This window comes from Balaenoptera physalus (assembly GCF_965194825.1).
Source record: "Balaenoptera physalus genome assembly, chromosome: 4".
Taxonomy (NCBI): Eukaryota; Metazoa; Chordata; class Mammalia; order Artiodactyla; family Balaenopteridae; genus Balaenoptera; species Balaenoptera physalus.
Genome location: NC_138891.1, coordinates 132,897,423 through 132,921,752, shown reverse-complemented (window position 1 = coordinate 132,921,752; position 24,330 = coordinate 132,897,423). Strand labels below are relative to the sequence as shown.

The window sequence follows — 24,330 nt, the reverse complement described above, 5'->3', positions numbered from 1 at the left end:
ATTGACATCTTTGTGGCTTGAGGTTCCATGATAGCGTCTGCTTATTGTCTGAAAGTTAGCCTTTAACTTCCTTAATCTCTGATTCCCTGTTATGACTGTGTTGATGATCCTAACATCCTCCAGTTGGGGAAATCACTTATTCTCAATAAAAAAGGTGCATTGTTTCTAACAAACCTTTGTGTACTTGCTTGTGAATTAGTCATTTTTTGAGATGTTATGGCCTCTGGTGAAAGTTGGGTAATATCTTGCCTGAACCTTGAGTTCTTCCTTGATATAATACAAGCATTTCTTCTTACATTTGCACCAGAAAAAATGTCTTCTCCTCCTATTTCTTGTTTCTCACATACTCAGGCGCTCATACACCCAGGCACAAATCTCACAGTATTTCACTACTGTGCTTTGCAGATCCCACTTTGTCTAGGTTGGAGCTGGAGGGGAAAGAGGAGGGGGAATGACACTTTATTCAGGATGTTAATGCAGAGTCCAAGGTAGAGAAGAGGTGCCCTGAGTGCTTAAAGGAATTGAAGAGATATTTTCCAGAATTAATGAGGAATTAGAATTAGACATAGGTATGGAAAACACGAGAATAAAGAACTAAGCAACAGATAAGTGAGAATCAACATATTCTCTTATATCACCTGCTTTTGATGGAACTGAAAATGTACTTGTTTTCATATATCGTGGTTGAGGAAATTGATTTCGGTCACTTAATTGACAAATAGTTTTGAGTAGTTTAGAAAGGGCCTCATCTCAGTGAAGACAAAGTAGGAAAATTAGAGACAAGTTCCTTGCTCTCACAGTGTTTATATTCTAGTACGTTAAGACAGAAAAACAAACAGTAAAAAATAATTAAGATAATTTCAAACTGACAGTTGGGAGGGGGGAATAAAAGCGGTTTATGGGAAAGAGAGTAAGGATCGAAGTATCAGAGGGATAGTTCAGGGAGGTATTTTGAAGTTGTGATGAGCTGATGCCAATGGCAAAGGAAGAGTAGAAAGGGCAGTAGCAAGTGTAAAGTGGGAAAAGAAGTCCGTGAAGTTTTGGCAGAATATGATTTATTAGGCATGTATGAGTTAACTTATATACCCAGAAAAGAGTCTTCACGAACTCGTAACATACTTTCAATGTCATAAGTGTTGTGACTCCTTAGTTAAAGAACATCTGAGGCACTCAGCTTTACAGAAGTGAGAAAATGGGGATAATATTTACAAATATCCTATAATTTATATGTGCCACACAAATGGTTGACTTCATATTCTTATTGGATAAATATTTGAGTGTAAATTATGTGCCAGGCACTGTTCTCAGAGCTGATTATGCAGTGATGTACCGAATAGATATGGTTTCTGTTGTTTTGCATCAATATCCAGATGTGTGAATGCAAAGGTATTCGAAGCAATGCAATAAAGATAGAAGAATTTTCACTAACCCATGGGTATTGTGGATAGAAAGTGTGTGCTGGCAGGGTATTGAAAAGTAACGTGTGTATCCCAGGTAATTTGTGAAGTAAAATTGATAGTTTTGAATTTAAAAGATGACAGAAAAGGAAAGAAACTGAAGAATAACCATAATTGGAGTGGAGATACATTTTCTTTATGCTTAGTGTGGTGGATTAAGCATGGCAGAGTGATCACATTAGAGCAGAGACCAATATCAGAAAAACATAGGTAAAAAGATTTCTCAACTGAAAGAAAATTTTCTAATCATGAATATTCTCAGAAAATGAAATCAGCAGCTTCGTGAAAATTCCTGTTGAAGGCACTCTATAGACTACTGGATCATAGCTCATTTTTTGTTGTTGAAATGTGGGATTCCAGTAGAAGGAATCACCTTCCAGAGTTTATACTCCCTTCCAACTTGGATTTCATAATTGTTACTATGAAAAGTTACTTTAATTTTGATCAGAAAGGAAAGAGGAGAAATAACAGCTGATACCACAGACACACAAAACATCATAAGCAATACTACGAGCAGTTATATGCCAACAAATTGGACAGCCTAGAAGAAACAGCTGAATTTCTAGAAACATACAGAATGACTAGACTGAATCAAGAAGAAACAGAAAATTTGAACAGATTGATCACTCGAAGTGAAGTCGAATCTGTAATTTGAAAAACTCCCAGCAAACAAAAGTCCAGGACCAGAGAGCTTCACAGGGGAATTCTATCAAACATAAAAAGAAGAACTTATACCAATCCTTCTCAAAATGTTCCAAAAAACTGAAGATGAGCAAACACTCCCAAATTCATTCGACAAGGCCACCATTACCCTGATAGCAAAACCAGAACAAGAGATTATAGAAAAACGAAAATTATAGTCCAATATCTTCGATGAACAACAGATGCAAAAGTCCTCAACAAAATATTAGCAAACCAAATCCAATAATACAAAAAACGATCATACGCCATGATCAAGTTGGATTTATTCCAGGGGCACAAGGATGGATTAGCATGTGCAAATCAATCAATGTGATACACCACAGCAACAAAAAGAAAGACAAAAATCATATGATCACATCAATAGATGCAGAAAAAGCATTTGAAAAAATTCAACTTCGATTCATGATAAAAACGCTTGCCAAAGTGGCTGTAGAGGGAAAATACATTATCATAATAAAGGCCATTTACAACAAACCAACAGCCAACATAATACTCAATGGTGAAAAGGTGAAAGCCTTCCTCCTCAATTCAGGAGCCAGACAAGGATGATGACTCTCGCCACTTCTGCTTAAATTGGAAGTTCTAGCCGCAGCAGTCATAAGAAAAAGAAATTAAATGTATGCAGATTGGAAAGGAAGAGGTAACACCGTAACTATTTGCAGAGGAAATGGTACTTCATAGAGAGAACTCTACAGTCTCCACCCAAAAACCTTTACAACCAATTAACAAAATCAGTAGGTTGCATGATACTAGATTAATATACAGAAATCTGTTGTGTTTCTGTACACTAATGAGGAAATGTGAGGAAGAGAAAGTAAAACAAATCCCATTTAAAACTGCATCAAAAATTACCTAGGAAGAAACTTAAAGAAGGAGGTGAAATACCTATACTCTGAAAACTCTAAAATTTGATGAAGGAAATTGAAATTGATATAAAGAAAAGGAAATATATCCTGTGTCCTCAGATTTGAAGAATTAATATTATAAAAATGGCCATACCTCCGAATGAAATCTACAGATGTAATGCAATCCCTATCAAAATACCTGTGACATTTTTCACAGCACTAGAACAAATATTTTTAAAACTAACAGTACTACGACGAATAATCCTTAAACAACCCTAAAATTCATAGAAAAACTATTTCTAAAACTAGGACAACAAAAGACCCCCAGTTTGCAAAGCACTCTTCATAATAAAGGACAAAGCTAGAGGTTCAACCCTACCAGACTTCAGACTATACTACAGTGTGGTATTTGCTCCAAAACAGACACATAGGTAAGTGGAACAGAAGACAGAGCCCAGAAAGAATCCCACACACTTATGATCGATTAATCTATGACAAAAGAGGCAGGAATATACAAAGAAAAAAGACAGTCTCTTCAACAAGTGGTGCTGGGAAAACTGGTCAGCCATGTATATAACAGTGAGAGTAGAACATTCCCTCACACCATATACAAAAACAAACTCAAAATGGGCTAAAGCCCTAAATGTAAGACCTGAAAATATAAAACTCTTAGAAGAAAACATAGGCAGGACACTCTTTGACATCAATTGTAGCATTACTTTTTTGGATCTGTATCCCAAGGCCAAAGAAATAAAAGCAAAAATAAACCAATGGGACATAATTACACTTAAAAGGTTTTGCACAGCAAAGGAAGCAGTTGAGAAGATAAAAAGACAACCTAGGAAATGTGAGAAAATATTTGCAAATGATGTGACTGACTAGGTGTTAATGTCCAAATTATACAAACATCTCATACAACTCAAAGGCAAAAAAAACAAACAACCCAACCAAAAAATCAGTTATTGGGCACATGATTCTACTGAGACAATTCTTCAGCAGAACAAATTAAAATGATGCTCTTTAAATAAAACTGGAGTATTCAAACTAACGAGCTCATTTTAAAGGAACTATTGCTGATTGTCAACAGAGACTGGCATATAATGGTTGCTTGCATATTTGTTGTCTATGTCAGGGAATGAATGGTATGCTCTGCCAATTACTGGCAGTATATAAAGGTCCATGGGTAGTAGACGACACACACACTTCAGAAACATCCTCTTGCAACCCACCTGAATCCACTTCCCTTGACAACATGTGTTGCAACTACTACGGCAACTCTTGCGGCTATGGCCATGGATTTAGTCCCTATTACAGCTGTGGATATGGGACTTGCTATGGCTGTGGCTATGGCTCAGGATGCGGCTGTGGATATGGCTCCCCTTATGGCTGTGTTCATGGACCAGGATATGGCTGTGGATATGACACTGGCTACTGCTGCTACTGGACAGTTTGCTACTGGAGATGTTATTCTTCTTGCTGCTAAAACATCACCATCCAAACCTCGTGTGTTCCTGAAATGACACATCTAAAGATCATGAGATTTAGGGATCTATAACCCATGATTTCTATATCCAGGAAACTACATGCCTAACAGAGGCTTTGACCTCCAACTACCCATTTTTAGATTGACATCTTTGTGGCTTGAGGTTCCATGATAGCGTCTGCTTATTGTCTGAAAGTTAGCCTTTAACTTCCTTAATCTCTGATTCCCTGTTATGACTGTGTTGATGATCCTAACATCCTCCAGTTGGGGAAATCACTTATTCTCAATAAAAAAGGGGCATTGTTTCTAACAAACCTTTGTGTACTTGCTTGTGAATTAGTCATTTTTTGAGATGTTATGGCCTCTGGTGAAAGTTGGGTAATATCTTGCCTGAACCTTGAGTTCTTCCTTGATATAATACAAGCATTTCTTCTTACATTTGCACCAGAAAAAATGTCTTCTCCTCCTATTTCTTGTTTCTCACATACTCAGGCGCTCATACACCCAGGCACAAATCTCACAGTATTTCACTACTGTGCTTTGCAGATCCCACTTTGTCTAGGTTGGAGCTGGAGGGGAAAGAGGAGGGGGAATGACACTTTATTCAGGATGTTAATGCAGAGTCCAAGGTAGAGAAGAGGTGCCCTGAGTGCTTAAAGGAATTGAAGAGATATTTTCCAGAATTAATGAGGAATTAGAATTAGACATAGGTATGGAAAACACGAGAATAAAGAACTAAGCAACAGATAAGTGAGAATCAACATATTCTCTTATATCACCTGCTTTTGATGGAACTGAAAATGTACTTGTTTTCATATATCGTGGTTGAGGAAATTGATTTCGGTCACTTAATTGACAAATAGTTTTGAGTAGTTTAGAAAGGGCCTCATCTCAGTGAAGACAAAGTAGGAAAATTAGAGACAAGTTCCTTGCTCTCACAGTGTTTATATTCTAGTACGTTAAGACAGAAAAACAAACAGTAAAAAATAATTAAGATAATTTCAAACTGACAGTTGGGAGGGGGGAATAAAAGCGGTTTATGGGAAAGAGAGTAAGGATCGAAGTATCAGAGGGATAGTTCAGGGAGGTATTTTGAAGTTGTGATGAGCTGATGCCAATGGCAAAGGAAGAGTAGAAAGGGCAGTAGCAAGTGTAAAGTGGGAAAAGAAGTCCGTGAAGTTTTGGCAGAATATGATTTATTAGGCATGTATGAGTTAACTTATATACCCAGAAAAGAGTCTTCACGAACTCGTAACATACTTTCAATGTCATAAGTGTTGTGACTCCTTAGTTAAAGAACATCTGAGGCACTCAGCTTTACAGAAGTGAGAAAATGGGGATAATATTTACAAATATCCTATAATTTATATGTGCCACACAAATGGTTGACTTCATATTCTTATTGGATAAATATTTGAGTGTAAATTATGTGCCAGGCACTGTTCTCAGAGCTGATTATGCAGTGATGTACCGAATAGATATGGTTTCTGTTGTTTTGCATCAATATCCAGATGTGTGAATGCAAAGGTATTCGAAGCAATGCAATAAAGATAGAAGAATTTTCACTAACCCATGGGTATTGTGGATAGAAAGTGTGTGCTGGCAGGGTATTGAAAAGTAACGTGTGTATCCCAGGTAATTTGTGAAGTAAAATTGATAGTTTTGAATTTAAAAGATGACAGAAAAGGAAAGAAACTGAAGAATAACAAAAATTGGAGTGGAGATACATTTTCTTTATGCTTATTGTGGTGGATTAAGCATGGCAGAGTGATCACATTAGAGCAGAGACCAATATCAGAAAAAAATAGGTAAAAAGATTTCTCAACTGAAAGAAAATTTTCTAATCATGAATATTCTCAGAAAATGAAATCAGCAGCTTCGTGAAAATTCCTGTTGAAGGCACTCTATAGACTACTGGATCATAGCTCATTTTTTGTTGTTGAAATGTGGGATTCCAGTAGAAGGAATCACCTTCCAGAGTTTATACTCCCTTCCAACTTGGATTTCATAATTGTTACTATGAAAAGTTACTTTAATTTTGATCAGAAAGGAAAGAGGAGAAATAACAGCTGATACCACAGACACACAAAACATCATAAGCAATACTACGAGCAGTTATATGCCAACAAATTGGACAGCCTAGAAGAAACAGCTGAATTTCTAGAAACATACAGAATGACTAGACTGAATCAAGAAGAAACAGAAAATTTGAACAGATTGATCACTCGAAGTGAAGTCGAATCTGTAATTTGAAAAACTCCCAGCAAACAAAAGTCCAGGACCAGAGAGCTTCACAGGGGAATTCTATCAAACATAAAAAGAAGAACTTATACCAATCCTTCTCAAAATGTTCCAAAAAACTGAAGATGAGCAAACACTCCCAAATTCATTCGACAAGGCCACCATTACCCTGATAGCAAAACCAGACCAAGAGATTATAGAAAAAAGAAAATTATAGTCCAATATCTTCGATGAACAACAGATGCAAAAGTCCTCAACAAAATATTAGCAAACCAAATCCAATAATACAAAAAACGATCATACGCCATGATCAAGTTGGATTTATTCCAGGGGCACAAGGATGGATTAGCATGTGCAAATCAATCAATGTGATACACCACAGCAACAAAAAGAAAGACAAAAATCATATGATCACATCAATAGATGCAGAAAAAGCATTTGAAAAAATTCAACTTCGATTCATGATAAAAACGCTTGCCAAAGTGGCTGTAGAGGGAAAATACATTATCATAATAAAGGCCATTTACAACAAACCAACAGCCAACATAATACTCAATGGTGAAAAGGTGAAAGCCTTCCTCCTCAATTCAGGAGCCAGACAAGGATGATGACTCTCGCCACTTCTGCTTAAATTGGAAGTTCTAGCCGCAGCAGTCATAAGAAAAAGAAATTAAATGTATGCAGATTGGAAAGGAAGAGGTAACACCGTAACTATTTGCAGAGGAAATGGTACTTCATAGAGAGAACTCTACAGTCTCCACCCAAAAACCTTTACAACCAATTAACAAAATCAGTAGGTTGCATGATACTAGATTAATATACAGAAATCTGTTGTGTTTCTGTACACTAATGAGGAAATGTGAGGAAGAGAAAGTAAAACAAATCCCATTTAAAACTGCATCAAAAATTACCTAGGAAGAAACTTAAAGAAGGAGGTGAAATACCTATACTCTGAAAACTCTAAAATTTGATGAAGGAAATTGAAATTGATATAAAGAAAAGGAAATATATCCTGTGTCCTCAGATTTGAAGAATTAATATTATAAAAATGGCCATACCTCCGAATGAAATCTACAGATGTAATGCAATCCCTATCAAAATACCTGTGACATTTTTCACAGCACTAGAACAAATATTTTTAAAACTAACAGTACTACGACGAATAATCCTTAAACAACCCTAAAATTCATAGAAAAACTATTTCTAAAACTAGGACAACAAAAGACCCCCAGTTTGCAAAGCACTCTTCATAATAAAGGACAAAGCTAGAGGTTCAACCCTACCAGACTTCAGACTATACTACAGTGTGGTATTTGCTCCAAAACAGACACATAGGTAAGTGGAACAGAAGACAGAGCCCAGAAAGAATCCCACACACTTATGATCGATTAATCTATGACAAAAGAGGCAGGAATATACAAAGAAAAAAGACAGTCTCTTCAACAAGTGGTGCTGGGAAAACTGGTCAGCCATGTATATAACAGTGAGAGTAGAACATTCCCTCACACCATATACAAAAACAAACTCAAAATGGGCTAAAGCCCTAAATGTAAGACCTGAAAATATAAAACTCTTAGAAGAAAACATAGGCAGGACACTCTTTGACATCAATTGTAGCATTACTTTTTTGGATCTGTATCCCAAGGCCAAAGAAATAAAAGCAAAAATAAACCAATGGGACATAATTACACTTAAAAGGTTTTGCACAGCAAAGGAAGCAGTTGAGAAGATAAAAAGACAACCTAGGAAATGTGAGAAAATATTTGCAAATGATGTGACTGACTAGGTGTTAATGTCCAAATTATACAAACATCTCATACAACTCAAAGGCAAAAAAAACAAACAACCCAACCAAAAAATCAGTTATTGGGCACATGATTCTACTGAGACAATTCTTCAGCAGAACAAATTAAAATGATGCTCTTTAAATAAAACTGGAGTATTCAAACTAACGAGCTCATTTTAAAGGAACTATTGCTGATTGTCAACAGAGACTGGCATATAATGGTTGCTTGCATATTTGTTGTCTATGTCAGGGAATGAATGGTATGCTCTGCCAATTACTGGCAGTATATAAAGGTCCATGGGTAGTAGACGACACACACACTTCAGAAACATCCTCTTGCAACCCACCTGAATCCACTTCCCTTGACAACATGTGTTGCAACTACTACGGCAACTCTTGCGGCTATGGCCATGGATTTAGTCCCTATTACAGCTGTGGATATGGGACTTGCTATGGCTGTGGCTATGGCTCAGGATGCGGCTGTGGATATGGCTCCCCTTATGGCTGTGTTCATGGACCAGGATATGGCTGTGGATATGACACTGGCTACTGCTGCTACTGGACAGTTTGCTACTGGAGATGTTATTCTTCTTGCTGCTAAAACATCACCATCCAAACCTCGTGTGTTCCTGAAATGACACATCTAAAGATCATGAGATTTAGGGATCTATAACCCATGATTTCTATATCCAGGAAACTACATGCCTAACAGAGGCTTTGACCTCCAACTACCCATTTTTAGATTGACATCTTTGTGGCTTGAGGTTCCATGATAGCGTCTGCTTATTGTCTGAAAGTTAGCCTTTAACTTCCTTAATCTCTGATTCCCTGTTATGACTGTGTTGATGATCCTAACATCCTCCAGTTGGGGAAATCACTTATTCTCAATAAAAAAGGGGCATTGTTTCTAACAAACCTTTGTGTACTTGCTTGTGAATTAGTCATTTTTTGAGATGTTATGGCCTCTGGTGAAAGTTGGGTAATATCTTGCCTGAACCTTGAGTTCTTCCTTGATATAATACAAGCATTTCTTCTTACATTTGCACCAGAAAAAATGTCTTCTCCTCCTATTTCTTGTTTCTCACATACTCAGGCGCTCATACACCCAGGCACAAATCTCAGAGTATTTCACTACTGTGCTTTGCAGATCCCACTTTGCCTAGGTTGGAGCTGGAGGGGAAAGAGGAGGGGGAATGACACTTTATTCAGGATGTTAATGCAGAGTCCAAGGTAGAGAAGAGGTGCCCTGAGTGCTTAAAGGAATTGAAGAGATATTTTCCAGAATTAATGAGGAATTAGAATTAGACATAGGTATGGAAAACACGAGAATAAAGAACTAAGCAACAGATAAGTGAGAATCAACATATTCTCTTATATCACCTGCTTTTGATGGAACTGAAAATGTACTTGTTTTCATATATCGTGGTTGAGGAAATTGATTTCGGTCACTTAATTGACAAATAGTTTTGAGTAGTTTAGAAAGGGCCTCATCTCAGTGAAGACAAAGTAGGAAAATTAGAGACAAGTTCCTTGCTCTCACAGTGTTTATATTCTAGTACGTTAAGACAGAAAAACAAACAGTAAAAAATAATTAAGATAATTTCAAACTGACAGTTGGGAGGGGGGAATAAAAGCGGTTTATGGGAAAGAGAGTAAGGATCGAAGTATCAGAGGGATAGTTCAGGGAGGTATTTTGAAGTTGTGATGAGCTGATGCCAATGGCAAAGGAAGAGTAGAAAGGGCAGTAGCAAGTGTAAAGTGGGAAAAGAAGTCCGTGAAGTTTTGGCAGAATATGATTTATTAGGCATGTATGAGTTAACTTATATACCCAGAAAAGAGTCTTCACGAACTCGTAACATACTTTCAATGTCATAAGTGTTGTGACTCCTTAGTTAAAGAACATCTGAGGCACTCAGCTTTACAGAAGTGAGAAAATGGGGATAATATTTACAAATATCCTATAATTTATATGTGCCACACAAATGGTTGACTTCATATTCTTATTGGATAAATATTTGAGTGTAAATTATGTGCCAGGCACTGTTCTCAGAGCTGATTATGCAGTGATGTACCGAATAGATATGGTTTCTGTTGTTTTGCATCAATATCCAGATGTGTGAATGCAAAGGTATTCGAAGCAATGCAATAAAGATAGAAGAATTTTCACTAACCCATGGGTATTGTGGATAGAAAGTGTGTGCTGGCAGGGTATTGAAAAGTAACGTGTGTATCCCAGGTAATTTGTGAAGTAAAATTGATAGTTTTGAATTTAAAAGATGACAGAAATGGAAAGAAACTGAAGAATAACAAAAATTGGAGTGGAGATACATTTTCTTTATGCTTATTGTGGTGGATTAAGCATGGCAGAGTGATCACATTAGAGCAGAGACCAATATCAGAAAAACATAGGTAAAAAGATTTCTCAACTGAAAGAAAATTTTCTAATCATGAATATTCTCAGAAAATGAAATCAGCAGCTTCGTGAAAATTCCTGTTGAAGGCACTCTATAGACTACTGGATCATAGCTCATTTTTTGTTGTTGAAATGTGGGATTCCAGTAGAAGGAATCACCTTCCAGAGTTTATACTCCCTTCCAACTTGGATTTCATAATTGTTACTATGAAAAGTTACTTTAATTTTGATCAGAAAGGAAAGAGGAGAAATAACAGCTGATACCACAGACACACAAAACATCATAAGCAATACTACGAGCAGTTATATGCCAACAAATTGGACAGCCTAGAAGAAACAGCTGAATTTCTAGAAACATACAGAATGACTAGACTGAATCAAGAAGAAACAGAAAATTTGAACAGATTGATCACTCGAAGTGAAGTCGAATCTGTAATTTGAAAAACTCCCAGCAAACAAAAGTCCAGGACCAGAGAGCTTCACAGGGGAATTCTATCAAACATAAAAAGAAGAACTTATACCAATCCTTCTCAAAATGTTCCAAAAAACTGAAGATGAGCAAACACTCCCAAATTCATTCGACAAGGCCACCATTACCCTGATAGCAAAACCAGACCAAGAGATTATAGAAAAAAGAAAATTATAGTCCAATATCTTCGATGAACAACAGATGCAAAAGTCCTCAACAAAATATTAGCAAACCAAATCCAATAATACAAAACACGATCATACGCCATGATCAAGTTGGATTTATTCCAGGGGCACAAGGATGGATTAGCATGTGCAAATCAATCAATGTGATACACCACAGCAACAAAAAGAAAGACAAAAATCACATGATCACATCAATAGATGCAGAAAAAGCATTTGAAAAAATTCAACTTCGATTCATGATAAAAACGCTTGCCAAAGTGGCTGTAGAGGGAAAATACATTATCATAATAAAGGCCATTTACAACAAACCAACAGCCAACATAATACTCAATGGTGAAAAGGTGAAAGCCTTCCTCCTCAATTCAGGAGCCAGACAAGGATGATGACTCTCGCCACTTCTGCTTAAATTGGAAGTTCTAGCCGCAGCAGTCATAAGAAAAAGAAATTAAATGTATGCAGATTGGAAAGGAAGAGGTAACACCGTAACTATTTGCAGAGGAAATGGTACTTCATAGAGAGAACTCTACAGTCTCCACCCAAAAACCTTTACAACCAATTAACAAAATCAGTAGGTTGCATGATACTAGATTAATATACAGAAATCTGTTGTGTTTCTGTACACTAATGAGGAAATGTGAGGAAGAGAAAGTAAAACAAATCCCATTTAAAACTGCATCAAAAATTACCTAGGAAGAAACTTAAAGAAGGAGGTGAAATACCTATACTCTGAAAACTCTAAAATTTGATGAAGGAAATTGAAATTGATATAAAGAAAAGGAAATATATCCTGTGTCCTCAGATTTGAAGAATTAATATTATAAAAATGGCCATACCTCCGAATGAAATCTACAGATGTAATGCAATCCCTATCAAAATACCTGTGACATTTTTCACAGCACTAGAACAAATATTTTTAAAACTAACAGTACTACGACGAATAATCCTTAAACAACCCTAAAATTCATAGAAAAACTATTTCTAAAACTAGGACAACAAAAGACCCCCAGTTTGCAAAGCACTCTTCATAATAAAGGACAAAGCTAGAGGTTCAACCCTACCAGACTTCAGACTATACTACAGTGTGGTATTTGCTCCAAAACAGACACATAGGTAAGTGGAACAGAAGACAGAGCCCAGAAAGAATCCCACACACTTATGATCGATTAATCTATGACAAAAGAGGCAGGAATATACAAAGAAAAAAGACAGTCTCTTCAACAAGTGGTGCTGGGAAAACTGGTCAGCCATGTATATAACAGTGAGAGTAGAACATTCCCTCACACCATATACAAAAACAAACTCAAAATGGGCTAAAGCCCTAAATGTAAGACCTGAAAATATAAAACTCTTAGAAGAAAACATAGGCAGGACACTCTTTGACATCAATTGTAGCATTACTTTTTTGGATCTGTATCCCAAGGCCAAAGAAATAAAAGCAAAAATAAACCAATGGGACATAATTACACTTAAAAGGTTTTGCACAGCAAAGGAAGCAGTTGAGAAGATAAAAAGACAACCTAGGAAATGTGAGAAAATATTTGCAAATGATGTGACTGACTAGGTGTTAATGTCCAAATTATACAAACATCTCATACAACTCAAAGGCAAAAAAAACAAACAACCCAACCAAAAAATCAGTTATTGGGCACATGATTCTACTGAGACAATTCTTCAGCAGAACAAATTAAAATGATGCTCTTTAAATAAAACTGGAGTATTCAAACTAACGAGCTCATTTTAAAGGAACTATTGCTGATTGTCAACAGAGACTGGCATATAATGGTTGCTTGCATATTTGTTGTCTATGTCAGGGAATGAATGGTATGCTCTGCCAATTACTGGCAGTATATAAAGGTCCATGGGTAGTAGACGACACACACACTTCAGAAACATCCTCTTGCAACCCACCTGAATCCACTTCCCTTGACAACATGTGTTGCAACTACTACGGCAACTCTTGCGGCTATGGCCATGGATTTAGTCCCTATTACAGCTGTGGATATGGGACTTGCTATGGCTGTGGCTATGGCTCAGGATGCGGCTGTGGATATGGCTCCCCTTATGGCTGTGTTCATGGACCAGGATATGGCTGTGGATATGACACTGGCTACTGCTGCTACTGGACAGTTTGCTACTGGAGATGTTATTCTTCTTGCTGCTAAAACATCACCATCCAAACCTCGTGTGTTCCTGAAATGACACATCTAAAGATCATGAGATTTAGGGATCTATAACCCATGATTTCTATATCCAGGAAACTACATGCCTAACAGAGGCTTTGACCTCCAACTACCCATTTTTAGATTGACATCTTTGTGGCTTGAGGTTCCATGATAGCGTCTGCTTATTGTCTGAAAGTTAGCCTTTAACTTCCTTAATCTCTGATTCCCTGTTATGACTGTGTTGATGATCCTAACATCCTCCAGTTGGGGAAATCACTTATTCTCAATAAAAATGGTGCATTGTTTCTAACAAACCTTTGTGTACTTGCTTGTGAATTAGTCATTTTTTGAGATGTTATGGCCTCTGGTGAAAGTTGGGTAATATCTTGCCTGAACCTTGAGTTCTTCCTAGATATAATACAAGCATTTCTTCTTACATTTGCACCAGAAAAAATGTCTTCTCCTCCTATTTCTTGTTTCTCACATACTCAGGCGCTCATACACCCAGGCACAAATCTCAGAGTATTTCACTACTGTGCTTTGCAGATCCCACTTTGTCTAGGTTGGAGCTGGAGGGGAAAGAGGAGGGGGAATGACACTTTATTCAGGAAGTTAATGCAGAGTCCAAGGTAGAGAAGAGGTGCCCTGAGTGCTTAAAGGAATTGAAGAGATATTTTCCAGAATTAATGAGGAATTAGAATTAGACATAGGTATGGGAAACACGAGAATAAAGAACTAAGCAACAGATAAGTGAGAATCAACATATTCTCTTATATCACCTGCTTTTGATGGAACTGAAAATGTACTTGTTTTCATATATCGTGGTTGAGGAAATTGATTTCGGTCACTTAATTGACAAATAGTTTTGAGTAGTTTAGAAAGGGCCTCATCTCAGTGAAGACAAAGTAGGAAAATTAGAGACAAGTTCCTTGCTCTCACAGTGTTTATATTCTAGTACGTTAAGACAGAAAAACAAACAGTAAAAAATAATTAAGATAATTTCAAACTGACAGTTGGGAGGGGGGAATAAAAGCGGTTTATGGGAAAGAGAGTAAGGATCGAAGTATCAGAGGGATAGTTCAGGGAGGTATTTTGAAGTTGTGATGAGCTGATGCCAATGGCAAAGGAAGAGTAGAAAGGGCAGTAGCAAGTGTAAAGTGGGAAAAGAAGTCCGTGAAGTTTTGGCAGAATATGATTTATTAGGCATGTATGAGTTAACTTATATACCCAGAAAAGAGTCTTCACGAACTCGTAACATACTTTCAATGTCATAAGTGTTGTGACTCCTTAGTTAAAGAACATCTGAGGCACTCAGCTTTACAGAAGTGAGAAAATGGGGATAATATTTACAAATATCCTATAATTTATATGTGCCACACAAATGGTTGACTTCATATTCTTATTGGATAAATATTTGAGTGTAAATTATGTGCCAGGCACTGTTCTCAGAGCTGATTATGCAGTGATGTACCGAATAGATATGGTTTCTGTTGTTTTGCATCAATATCCAGATGTGTGAATGCAAAGGTATTCGAAGCAATGCAATAAAGATAGAAGAATTTTCACTAACCCATGGGTATTGTGGATAGAAAGTGTGTGCTGGCAGGGTATTGAAAAGTAACGTGTGTATCCCAGGTAATTTGTGAAGTAAAATTGATAGTTTTGAATTTAAAAGATGACAGAAATGGAAAGAAACTGAAGAATAACAATAATTGGAGTGGAGATACATTTTCTTTATGCTTATTGTGGTGGATTAAGCATGGCAGAGTGATCACATTAGAGCAGAGACCAATATCAGAAAAACATAGGTAAAAAGATTTCTCAACTGAAAGAAAATTTTCTAATCATGAATATTCTCAGAAAATGAAATCAGCAGCTTCGTGAAAATTCCTGTTGAAGGCACTCTATAGACTACTGGATCATAGCTCATTTTTTGTTGTTGAAATGTGGGATTCCAGTAGAAGGAATCACCTTCCAGAGTTTATACTCCCTTCCAACTTGGATTTCATAATTGTTACTATGAAAAGTTACTTTAATTTTGATCAGAAAGGAAAGAGGAGAAATAACAGCTGATACCACAGACACACAAAACATCATAAGCAATACTACGAGCAGTTATATGCCAACAAATTGGACAGCCTAGAAGAAACAGCTGAATTTCTAGAAACATACAGAATGACTAGACTGAATCAAGAAGAAACAGAAAATTTGAACAGATTGATCACTCGAAGTGAAGTCGAATCTGTAATTTGAAAAACTCCCAGCAAACAAAAGTCCAGGACCAGAGAGCTTCACAGGGGAATTCTATCAAACATAAAAAGAAGAACTTATACCAATCCTTCTCAAAATGTTCCAAAAAACTGAAGATGAGCAAACACTCCCAAATTCATTCGACAAGGCCACCATTACCCTGATAGCAAAACCAGACCAAGAGATTATAGAAAAAAGAAAATTATAGTCCAATATCTTCGATGAACAACAGATGCAAAAGTCCTCAACAAAATATTAGCAAACCAAATCCAATAATACAAAACACGATCATACGCCATGATCAAGTTGGATTTATTCCAGGGGCACAAGGATGGATTAGCATGTGCAAATCAATCAATGTGATACACCACAGCAACAAAAAGAAAGACAAAAATCACATGATCACATCAATAGATGCAGAAAAAGCATTTGAAAAAATTCAACTTCGATTCATGATTAAAACGCTTGCCAAAGTGGCTGTAGAGGGAAAATACATTATCATAATAAAGGCCATTTACAACAAACCAACAGCCAACATAATACTCAATGGTGAAAAGGTGAAAGCCTTCCTCCTCAATTCAGGAGCCAGACAAGGATGATGACTCTCGCCACTTCTGCTTAAATTGGAAGTTCTAGCCGCAGCAGTCATAAGAAAAAGAAATTAAATGTATGCAGATTGGAAAGGAAGAGGTAACACCGTAACTATTTGCAGAGGAAATGGTACTTCATAGAGAGAACTCTACAGTCTCCACCCAAAAACCTTTACAACCAATTAACAAAATCAGTAGGTTGCATGATACTAGATTAATATACAGAAATCTGTTGTGTTTCTGTACACTAATGAGGAAATGTGAGGAAGAGAAAGTAAAACAAATCCCATTTAAAACTGCATCAAAAATTACCTAGGAAGAAACTTAAAGAAGGAGGTGAAATACCTATACTCTGAAAACTATAAAATTTGATGAAGGAAATTGAAATTGATATAAAGAAAAGGAAATATATCCTGTGTCCTCAGATTTGAAGAATTAATATTATAAAAATGGCCATACCTCCGAATGAAATCTACAGATGTAATGCAATCCCTATCAAAATACCTGTGACATTTTTCACAGCACTAGAACAAATATTTTTAAAACTAACAGTACTACGACGAATAATCCTTAAACAACCCTAAAATTCATAGAAAAACTATTTCTAAAACTAGGACAACAAAAGACCCCCAGTTTGCAAAGCACTCTTCATAATAAAGGACAAAGCTAGAGGTTCAACCCTACCAGACTTCAGACTATACTACAGTGTGGTATTTGCTCCAAAACAGACACATAGGTAAGGGGAACAGAAGACAGAGCCCAGAAAGAATCCCACACACTTATGATCGATTAATCTATGACAAAAGAGGCAGGAATATACAAAGAAAAAAGACAGTCTCTTCAACAAGTGGTGCTGGGAAAACTGGTCAGCCATGTATATAACAGTGAGAGTAGAACATTCCCTCACACCATATACAAAAACAAACTCAAAATGGGCTAAAGCCCTAAATGTAAGACCTGAAAATATAAAACTCTTAGAAGAAAACATAGGCAGGACACTCTTTGACATCAATTGTAGCATTACTTTTTTGGATCTGTATCCCAAGGCCAAAGAAATAAAAGCAAAAATAAACCAATGGGACATAATTACACTTAAAAGGTTTTGCACAGCAAAGGAAGCAGTTGAGAAGATAAAAAGACAACCTAGGAAATGTGAGAAAATATTTGCAAATGATGTGACTGACTAGGTGTTAATGTCCAAATTATACAAACATCTCATACAACTCAAAGGCAAAAAAAACAAACAACCCAACCAAAAAATCAGTTATTGGGCACATGATTCTACTGAGACAATTCTTCAGCAGAACAAATTAAAATGATGCTCTTTAAATAAAACTGGAGTATTCAAACTAACGAGCTCATTTTAAAGGAACTATTGCTGATTGTCAACAGAGACTGGCATATAATGGTTGCTTGCATATTTGTTGTCTATGTCAGGGAATGAATGGTATGCTCTGCCAATTACTGGCAGTATATAAAGGTCCATGGGTAGTAGACGACACACACACTTCAGAAACATCCTCTTGCAACCCACCTGAATCCACTTCCCTTGACAACATGTGTTGCAACTACTACGGCAACTCTTGCGGCTATGGCCATGGATTTAGTCCCTATTACAGCTGTGGATATGGGACTTGCTATGGCTGTGGCTATGGCTCAGGATGCGGCTGTGGATATGGCTCCCCTTATGGCTGTGTTCATGGACCAGGATATGGCTGTGGATATGACACTGGCTACTGCTGCTACTGGACAGTTTGCTACTGGAGATGTTATTCTTCTTGCTGCTAAAACATCACCATCCAAACCTCGTGTGTTCCTGAAATGACACATCTAAAGATCATGAGATTTAGGGATCTATAACCCATGATTTCTATATCCAGGAAACTACATGCCTAACAGAGGCTTTGACCTCCAACTACCCATTTTTAGATTGACATCTTTGTGGCTTGAGGTTCCATGATAGCGTCTGCTTATTGTCTGAAAGTTAGCCTTTAACTTCCTTAATCTCTGATTCCCTGTTATGACTGTGTTGATGATCCTAACATCCTCCAGTTGGGGAAATCACTTATTCTCAATAAAAAAGGTGCATTGTTTCTAACAAACCTTTGTGTACTTGCTTGTGAATTAGTCATTTTTTGAGATGTTATGGCCTCTGGTGAAAGTTGGGTAATATCTTGCCTGAACCTTGAGTTCTTCCTTGATATAATACAAGCATTTCTTCTTACATTTGCACCAGAAAAAATGTCTTCTCCTCCTATTTCTTGTTTCTCACATACTCAGGCGCTCATACACCCAGGCACAAATCTCACAGTATTTCACTACTGTGCTTTGCAGATCCCACTTTGCCTAGGTTGGAGCTGGAGGGGAAAGAGGAGGGGGAATGACACTTTATTCAGGATGTTAATGCAGAGTCCAAGGTAGAGAAGAGGTGCCCTGAGTGCTTAAAGGAATTGAAGAGATATTTTCCAGAATTAATGAGGAATTAGAATTAGACATAGGTATGGAAAACACGAGAATAAAGAACTAAGCAACAGATAAGTGAGAATCAACATATTCTCTTATATCACCTGCTTTTGATGGAACTGAAAATGTACTTGTTTTCATATATCGTGGTTGAGGAAATTGATTTCGGTCACTTAATTGACAAATAGTTTTGAGTAGTTTAGAAAGGGCCTCATCTCAGTGAAGACAAAGTAGGAAAATTAGAGACAAGTTCCTTGCTCTCACAGTGTTTATATTCTAGTACGTTAAGACAGAAAAACAAACAGTAAAAAATAATTAAGATAATTTCAAACTGACAGTTGGGAGGGGGGAATAAAAGCGGTTTATGGGAAAGAGAGTAAGGATCGAAGTATCAGAGGGATAGTTCAGGGAGGTATTTTGAAGTTGTGATGAGCTGATGCCAATGGCAAAGGAAGAGTAGAAAGGGCAGTAGCAAGTGTAAAGTGGGAAAAGAAGTCCGTGAAGTTTTGGCAGAATATGATTTATTAGGCATGTATGAGTTAACTTATATACCCAGAAAAGAGTCTTCACGAACTCGTAACATACTTTCAATGTCATAAGTGTTGTGACTCCTTAGTTAAAGAACATCTGAGGCACTCAGCTTTACAGAAGTGAGAAAATGGGGATAATATTTACAAATATCCTATAATTTATATGTGCCACACAAATGGTTGACTTCATATTCTTATTGGATAAATATTTGAGTGTAAATTATGTGCCAGGCACTGTTCTCAGAGCTGATTATGCAGTGATGTACCGAATAGATATGGTTTCTGTTGTTTTGCATCAATATCCAGATGTGTGAATGCAAAGGTATTCGAAGCAATGCAATAAAGATAGAAGAATTTTCACTAACCCATGGGTATTGTGGATAGAAAGTGTGTGCTGGCAGGGTATTGAAAAGTAACGTGTGTATCCCAGGTAATTTGTGAAGTAAAATTGATAGTTTTGAATTTAAAAGATGACAGAAATGGAAAGAAACTGAAGAATAACAATAATTGGAGTGGAGATACATTTTCTTTATGCTTATTGTGGTGGATTAAGCATGGCAGAGTGATCACATTAGAGCAGAGACCAATATCAGAAAAACATAGGTAAAAAGATTTCTCAACTGAAAGAAAATTTTCTAATCATGAATATTCTCAGAAAATGAAATCAGCAGCTTCGTGAAAATTCCTGTTGAAGGCACTCTATAGACTACTGGATCATAGCTCATTTTTTGTTGTTGAAATGTGGGATTCCAGTAGAAGGAATCACCTTCCAGAGTTTATACTCCCTTCCAACTTGGATTTCATAATTGTTACTATGAAAAGTTACTTTAATTTTGATCAGAAAGGAAAGAGGAGAAATAACAGCTGATACCACAGACACACAAAACATCATAAGCAATACTACGAGCAGTTATATGCCAACAAATTGGACAGCCTAGAAGAAACAGCTGAATTTCTAGAAACATACAGAATGACTAGACTGAATCAAGAAGAAACAGAAAATTTGAACAGATTGATCACTCGAAGTGAAGTCGAATCTGTAATTTGAAAAACTCCCAGCAAACAAAAGTCCAGGACCAGAGAGCTTCACAGGGGAATTCTATCAAACATAAAAAGAAGAACTTATACCAATCCTTCTCAAAATGTTCCAAAAAACTGAAGATGAGCAAACACTCCCAAATTCATTCGACAAGGCCACCATTACCCTGATAGCAAAACCAGACCAAGAGATTATAGAAAAAAGAAAATTATAGTCCAATATCTTCGATGAACAACAGATGCAAAAGTCCTCAACAAAATATTAGCAAACCAAATCCAATAATACAAAACACGATCATACGCCATGATCAAGTTGGATTTATTCCAGGGGCACAAGGATGGATTAGCATGTGCAAATCAATCAATGTGATACACCACAGCAACAAAAAGAAAGACAAAAATCACATGATCACATCAATAGATGCAGAAAAAGCATTTGAAAAAATTCAACTTCGATTCATGATTAAAACGCTTGCCAAAGTGGCTGTAGAGGGAAAATACATTATCATAATAAAGGCCATTTACAACAAACCAACAGCCAACATAATACTCAATGGTGAAAAGGTGAAAGCCTTCCTCCTCAATTCAGGAGCCAGACAAGGATGATGACTCTCGCCACTTCTGCTTAAATTGGAAGTTCTAGCCGCAGCAGTCATAAGAAAAAGAAATTAAATGTATGCAGATTGGAAAGGAAGAGGTAACACCGTAACTATTTGCAGAGGAAATGGTACTTCATAGAGAGAACTCTACAGTCTCCACCCAAAAACCTTTACAACCAATTAACAAAATCAGTAGGTTGCATGATACTAGATTAATATACAGAAATCTGTTGTGTTTCTGTACACTAATGAGGAAATGTGAGGAAGAGAAAGTAAAACAAATCCCATTTAAAACTGCATCAAAAATTACCTAGGAAGAAACTTAAAGAAGGAGGTGAAATACCTATACTCTGAAAACTATAAAATTTGATGAAGGAAATTGAAATTGATATAAAGAAAAGGAAATATATCCTGTGTCCTCAGATTTGAAGAATTAATATTATAAAAATGGCCATACCTCCGAATGAAATCTACAGATGTAATGCAATCCCTATCAAAATACCTGTGACATTTTTCACAGCACTAGAACAAATATTTTTAAAACTAACAGTACTACGACGAATAATCCTTAAACAACCCTAAAATTCATAGAAAAACTATTTCTAAAACTAGGACAACAAAAGACCCCCAGTTTGCAAAGCACTCTTCATAATAAAGGACAAAGCTAGAGGTTCAACCCTACCAGACTTCAGACTATACTACAGTGTGGTATTTGCTCCAAAACAGACACATAGGTAAGGGGAACAGAAGACAGAGCCCAGAAAGAATCCCACACACTTATGATCGATTAATCTATGACAAAAGAGGCAGGAATATACAAAGAAAAAAGACAGTCTCTTCAACAAGTGGTGCTGGGAAAACTGGTCAGCCATGTATATAACAGTGAGAGTAGAACATTCCCTCACACCATATACAAAAACAAACTCAAAATGGGCTAAAGCCCTAAATGTAAGACCTGAAAATATAAAACTCTTAGAAGAAAACATAGGCAGGACACTCTTTGACATCAATTGTAGCATTACTTTTTTGGATCTGTATCCCAAGGCCAAAGAAATAAAAGCAAAAATAAACCAATGGGACATAATTACACTTAAAAGGTTTTGCACAGCAAAGGAAGCAGTTGAGAAGATAAAAAGACAACCTAGGAAATGTGAGAAAATATTTGCAAATGATGTGACTGACTAGGTGTTAATGTCCAAATTATACAAACATCTCATACAACTCAAAGGCAAAAAAAACAAACAACCCAACCAAAAAATCAGTTATTGGGCACATGATTCTACTGAGACAATTCTTCAGCAGAACAAATTAAAATGATGCTCTTTAAATAAAACTGGAGTATTCAAACTAACGAGCTCATTTTAAAGGAACTATTGCTGATTGTCAACAGAGACTGGCATATAATGGTTGCTTGCATATTTGTTGTCTATGTCAGGGAATGAATGGTATGCTCTGCCAATTACTGGCAGTATATAAAGGTCCATGGGTAGTAGACGACACACACACTTCAGAAACATCCTCTTGCAACCCACCTGAATCCACTTCCCTTGACAACATGTGTTGCAACTACTACGGCAACTCTTGCGGCTATGGCCATGGATTTAGTCCCTATTACAGCTGTGGATATGGGACTTGCTATGGCTGTGGCTATGGCTCAGGATGCGGCTGTGGATATGGCTCCCCTTATGGCTGTGTTCATGGACCAGGATATGGCTGTGGATATGACACTGGCTACTGCTGCTACTGGACAGTTTGCTACTGGAGATGTTATTCTTCTTGCTGCTAAAACATCACCATCCAAACCTCGTGTGTTCCTGAAATGACACATCTAAAGATCATGAGATTTAGGGATCTATAACCCATGATTTCTATATCCAGGAAACTACATGCCTAACAGAGGCTTTGACCTCCAACTACCCATTTTTAGATTGACATCTTTGTGGCTTGAGGTTCCATGATAGCGTCTGCTTATTGTCTGAAAGTTAGCCTTTAACTTCCTTAATCTCTGATTCCCTGTTATGACTGTGTTGATGATCCTAACATCCTCCAGTTGGGGAAATCACTTATTCTCAATAAAAAAGGTGCATTGTTTCTAACAAACCTTTGTGTACTTGCTTGTGAATTAGTCATTTTTTGAGATGTTATGGCCTCTGGTGAAAGTTGGGTAATATCTTGCCTGAACCTTGAGTTCTTCCTTGATATAATACAAGCATTTCTTCTTACATTTGCACCAGAAAAAATGTCTTCTCCTCCTATTTCTTGTTTCTCACATACTCAGGCGCTCATACACCCAGGCACAAATCTCACAGTATTTCACTACTGTGCTTTGCAGATCCCACTTTGCCTAGGTTGGAGCTGGAGGGGAAAGAGGAGGGGGAATGACACTTTATTCAGGATGTTAATGCAGAGTCCAAGGTAGAGAAGAGGTGCCCTGAGTGCTTAAAGGAATTGAAGAGATATTTTCCAGAATTAATGAGGAATTAGAATTAGACATAGGTATGGAAAACACGAGAATAAAGAACTAAGCAACAGATAAGTGAGAATCAACATATTCTCTTATATCACCTGCTTTTGATGGAACTGAAAATGTACTTGTTTTCATATATCGTGGTTGAGGAAATTGATTTCGGTCACTTAATTGACAAATAGTTTTGAGTAGTTTAGAAAGGGCCTCATCTCAGTGAAGACAAAGTAGGAAAATTAGAGACAAGTTCCTTGCTCTCACAGTGTTTATATTCTAGTACGTTAAGACAGAAAAACAAACAGTAAAAAATAATTAAGATAATTTCAAACTGACAGTTGGGAGGGGGGAATAAAAGCGGTTTATGGGAAAGAGAGTAAGGATCGAAGTATCAGAGGGATAGTTCAGGGAGGTATTTTGAAGTTGTGATGAGCTGATGCCAATGGCAAAGGAAGAGTAGAAAGGGCAGTAGCAAGTGTAAAGTGGGAAAAGAAGTCCGTGAAGTTTTGGCAGAATATGATTTATTAGGCATGTATGAGTTAACTTATATACCCAGAAAAGAGTCTTCACGAACTCGTAACATACTTTCAATGTCATAAGTGTTGTGACTCCTTAGTTAAAGAACATCTGAGGCACTCAGCTTTACAGAAGTGAGA

At 36.9% G+C, this 24,330-nt stretch overlaps 1 long non-coding RNA gene across 1 annotated transcript in view; it reads right to left on the bottom strand.

The window, feature by feature from the left end:
- Positions 1-24,330, bottom strand: part of LOC309660115 — a 714,847-nt gene that overhangs the window by 201,343 nt on the left and 489,174 nt on the right. The window lies entirely within an intron of this gene.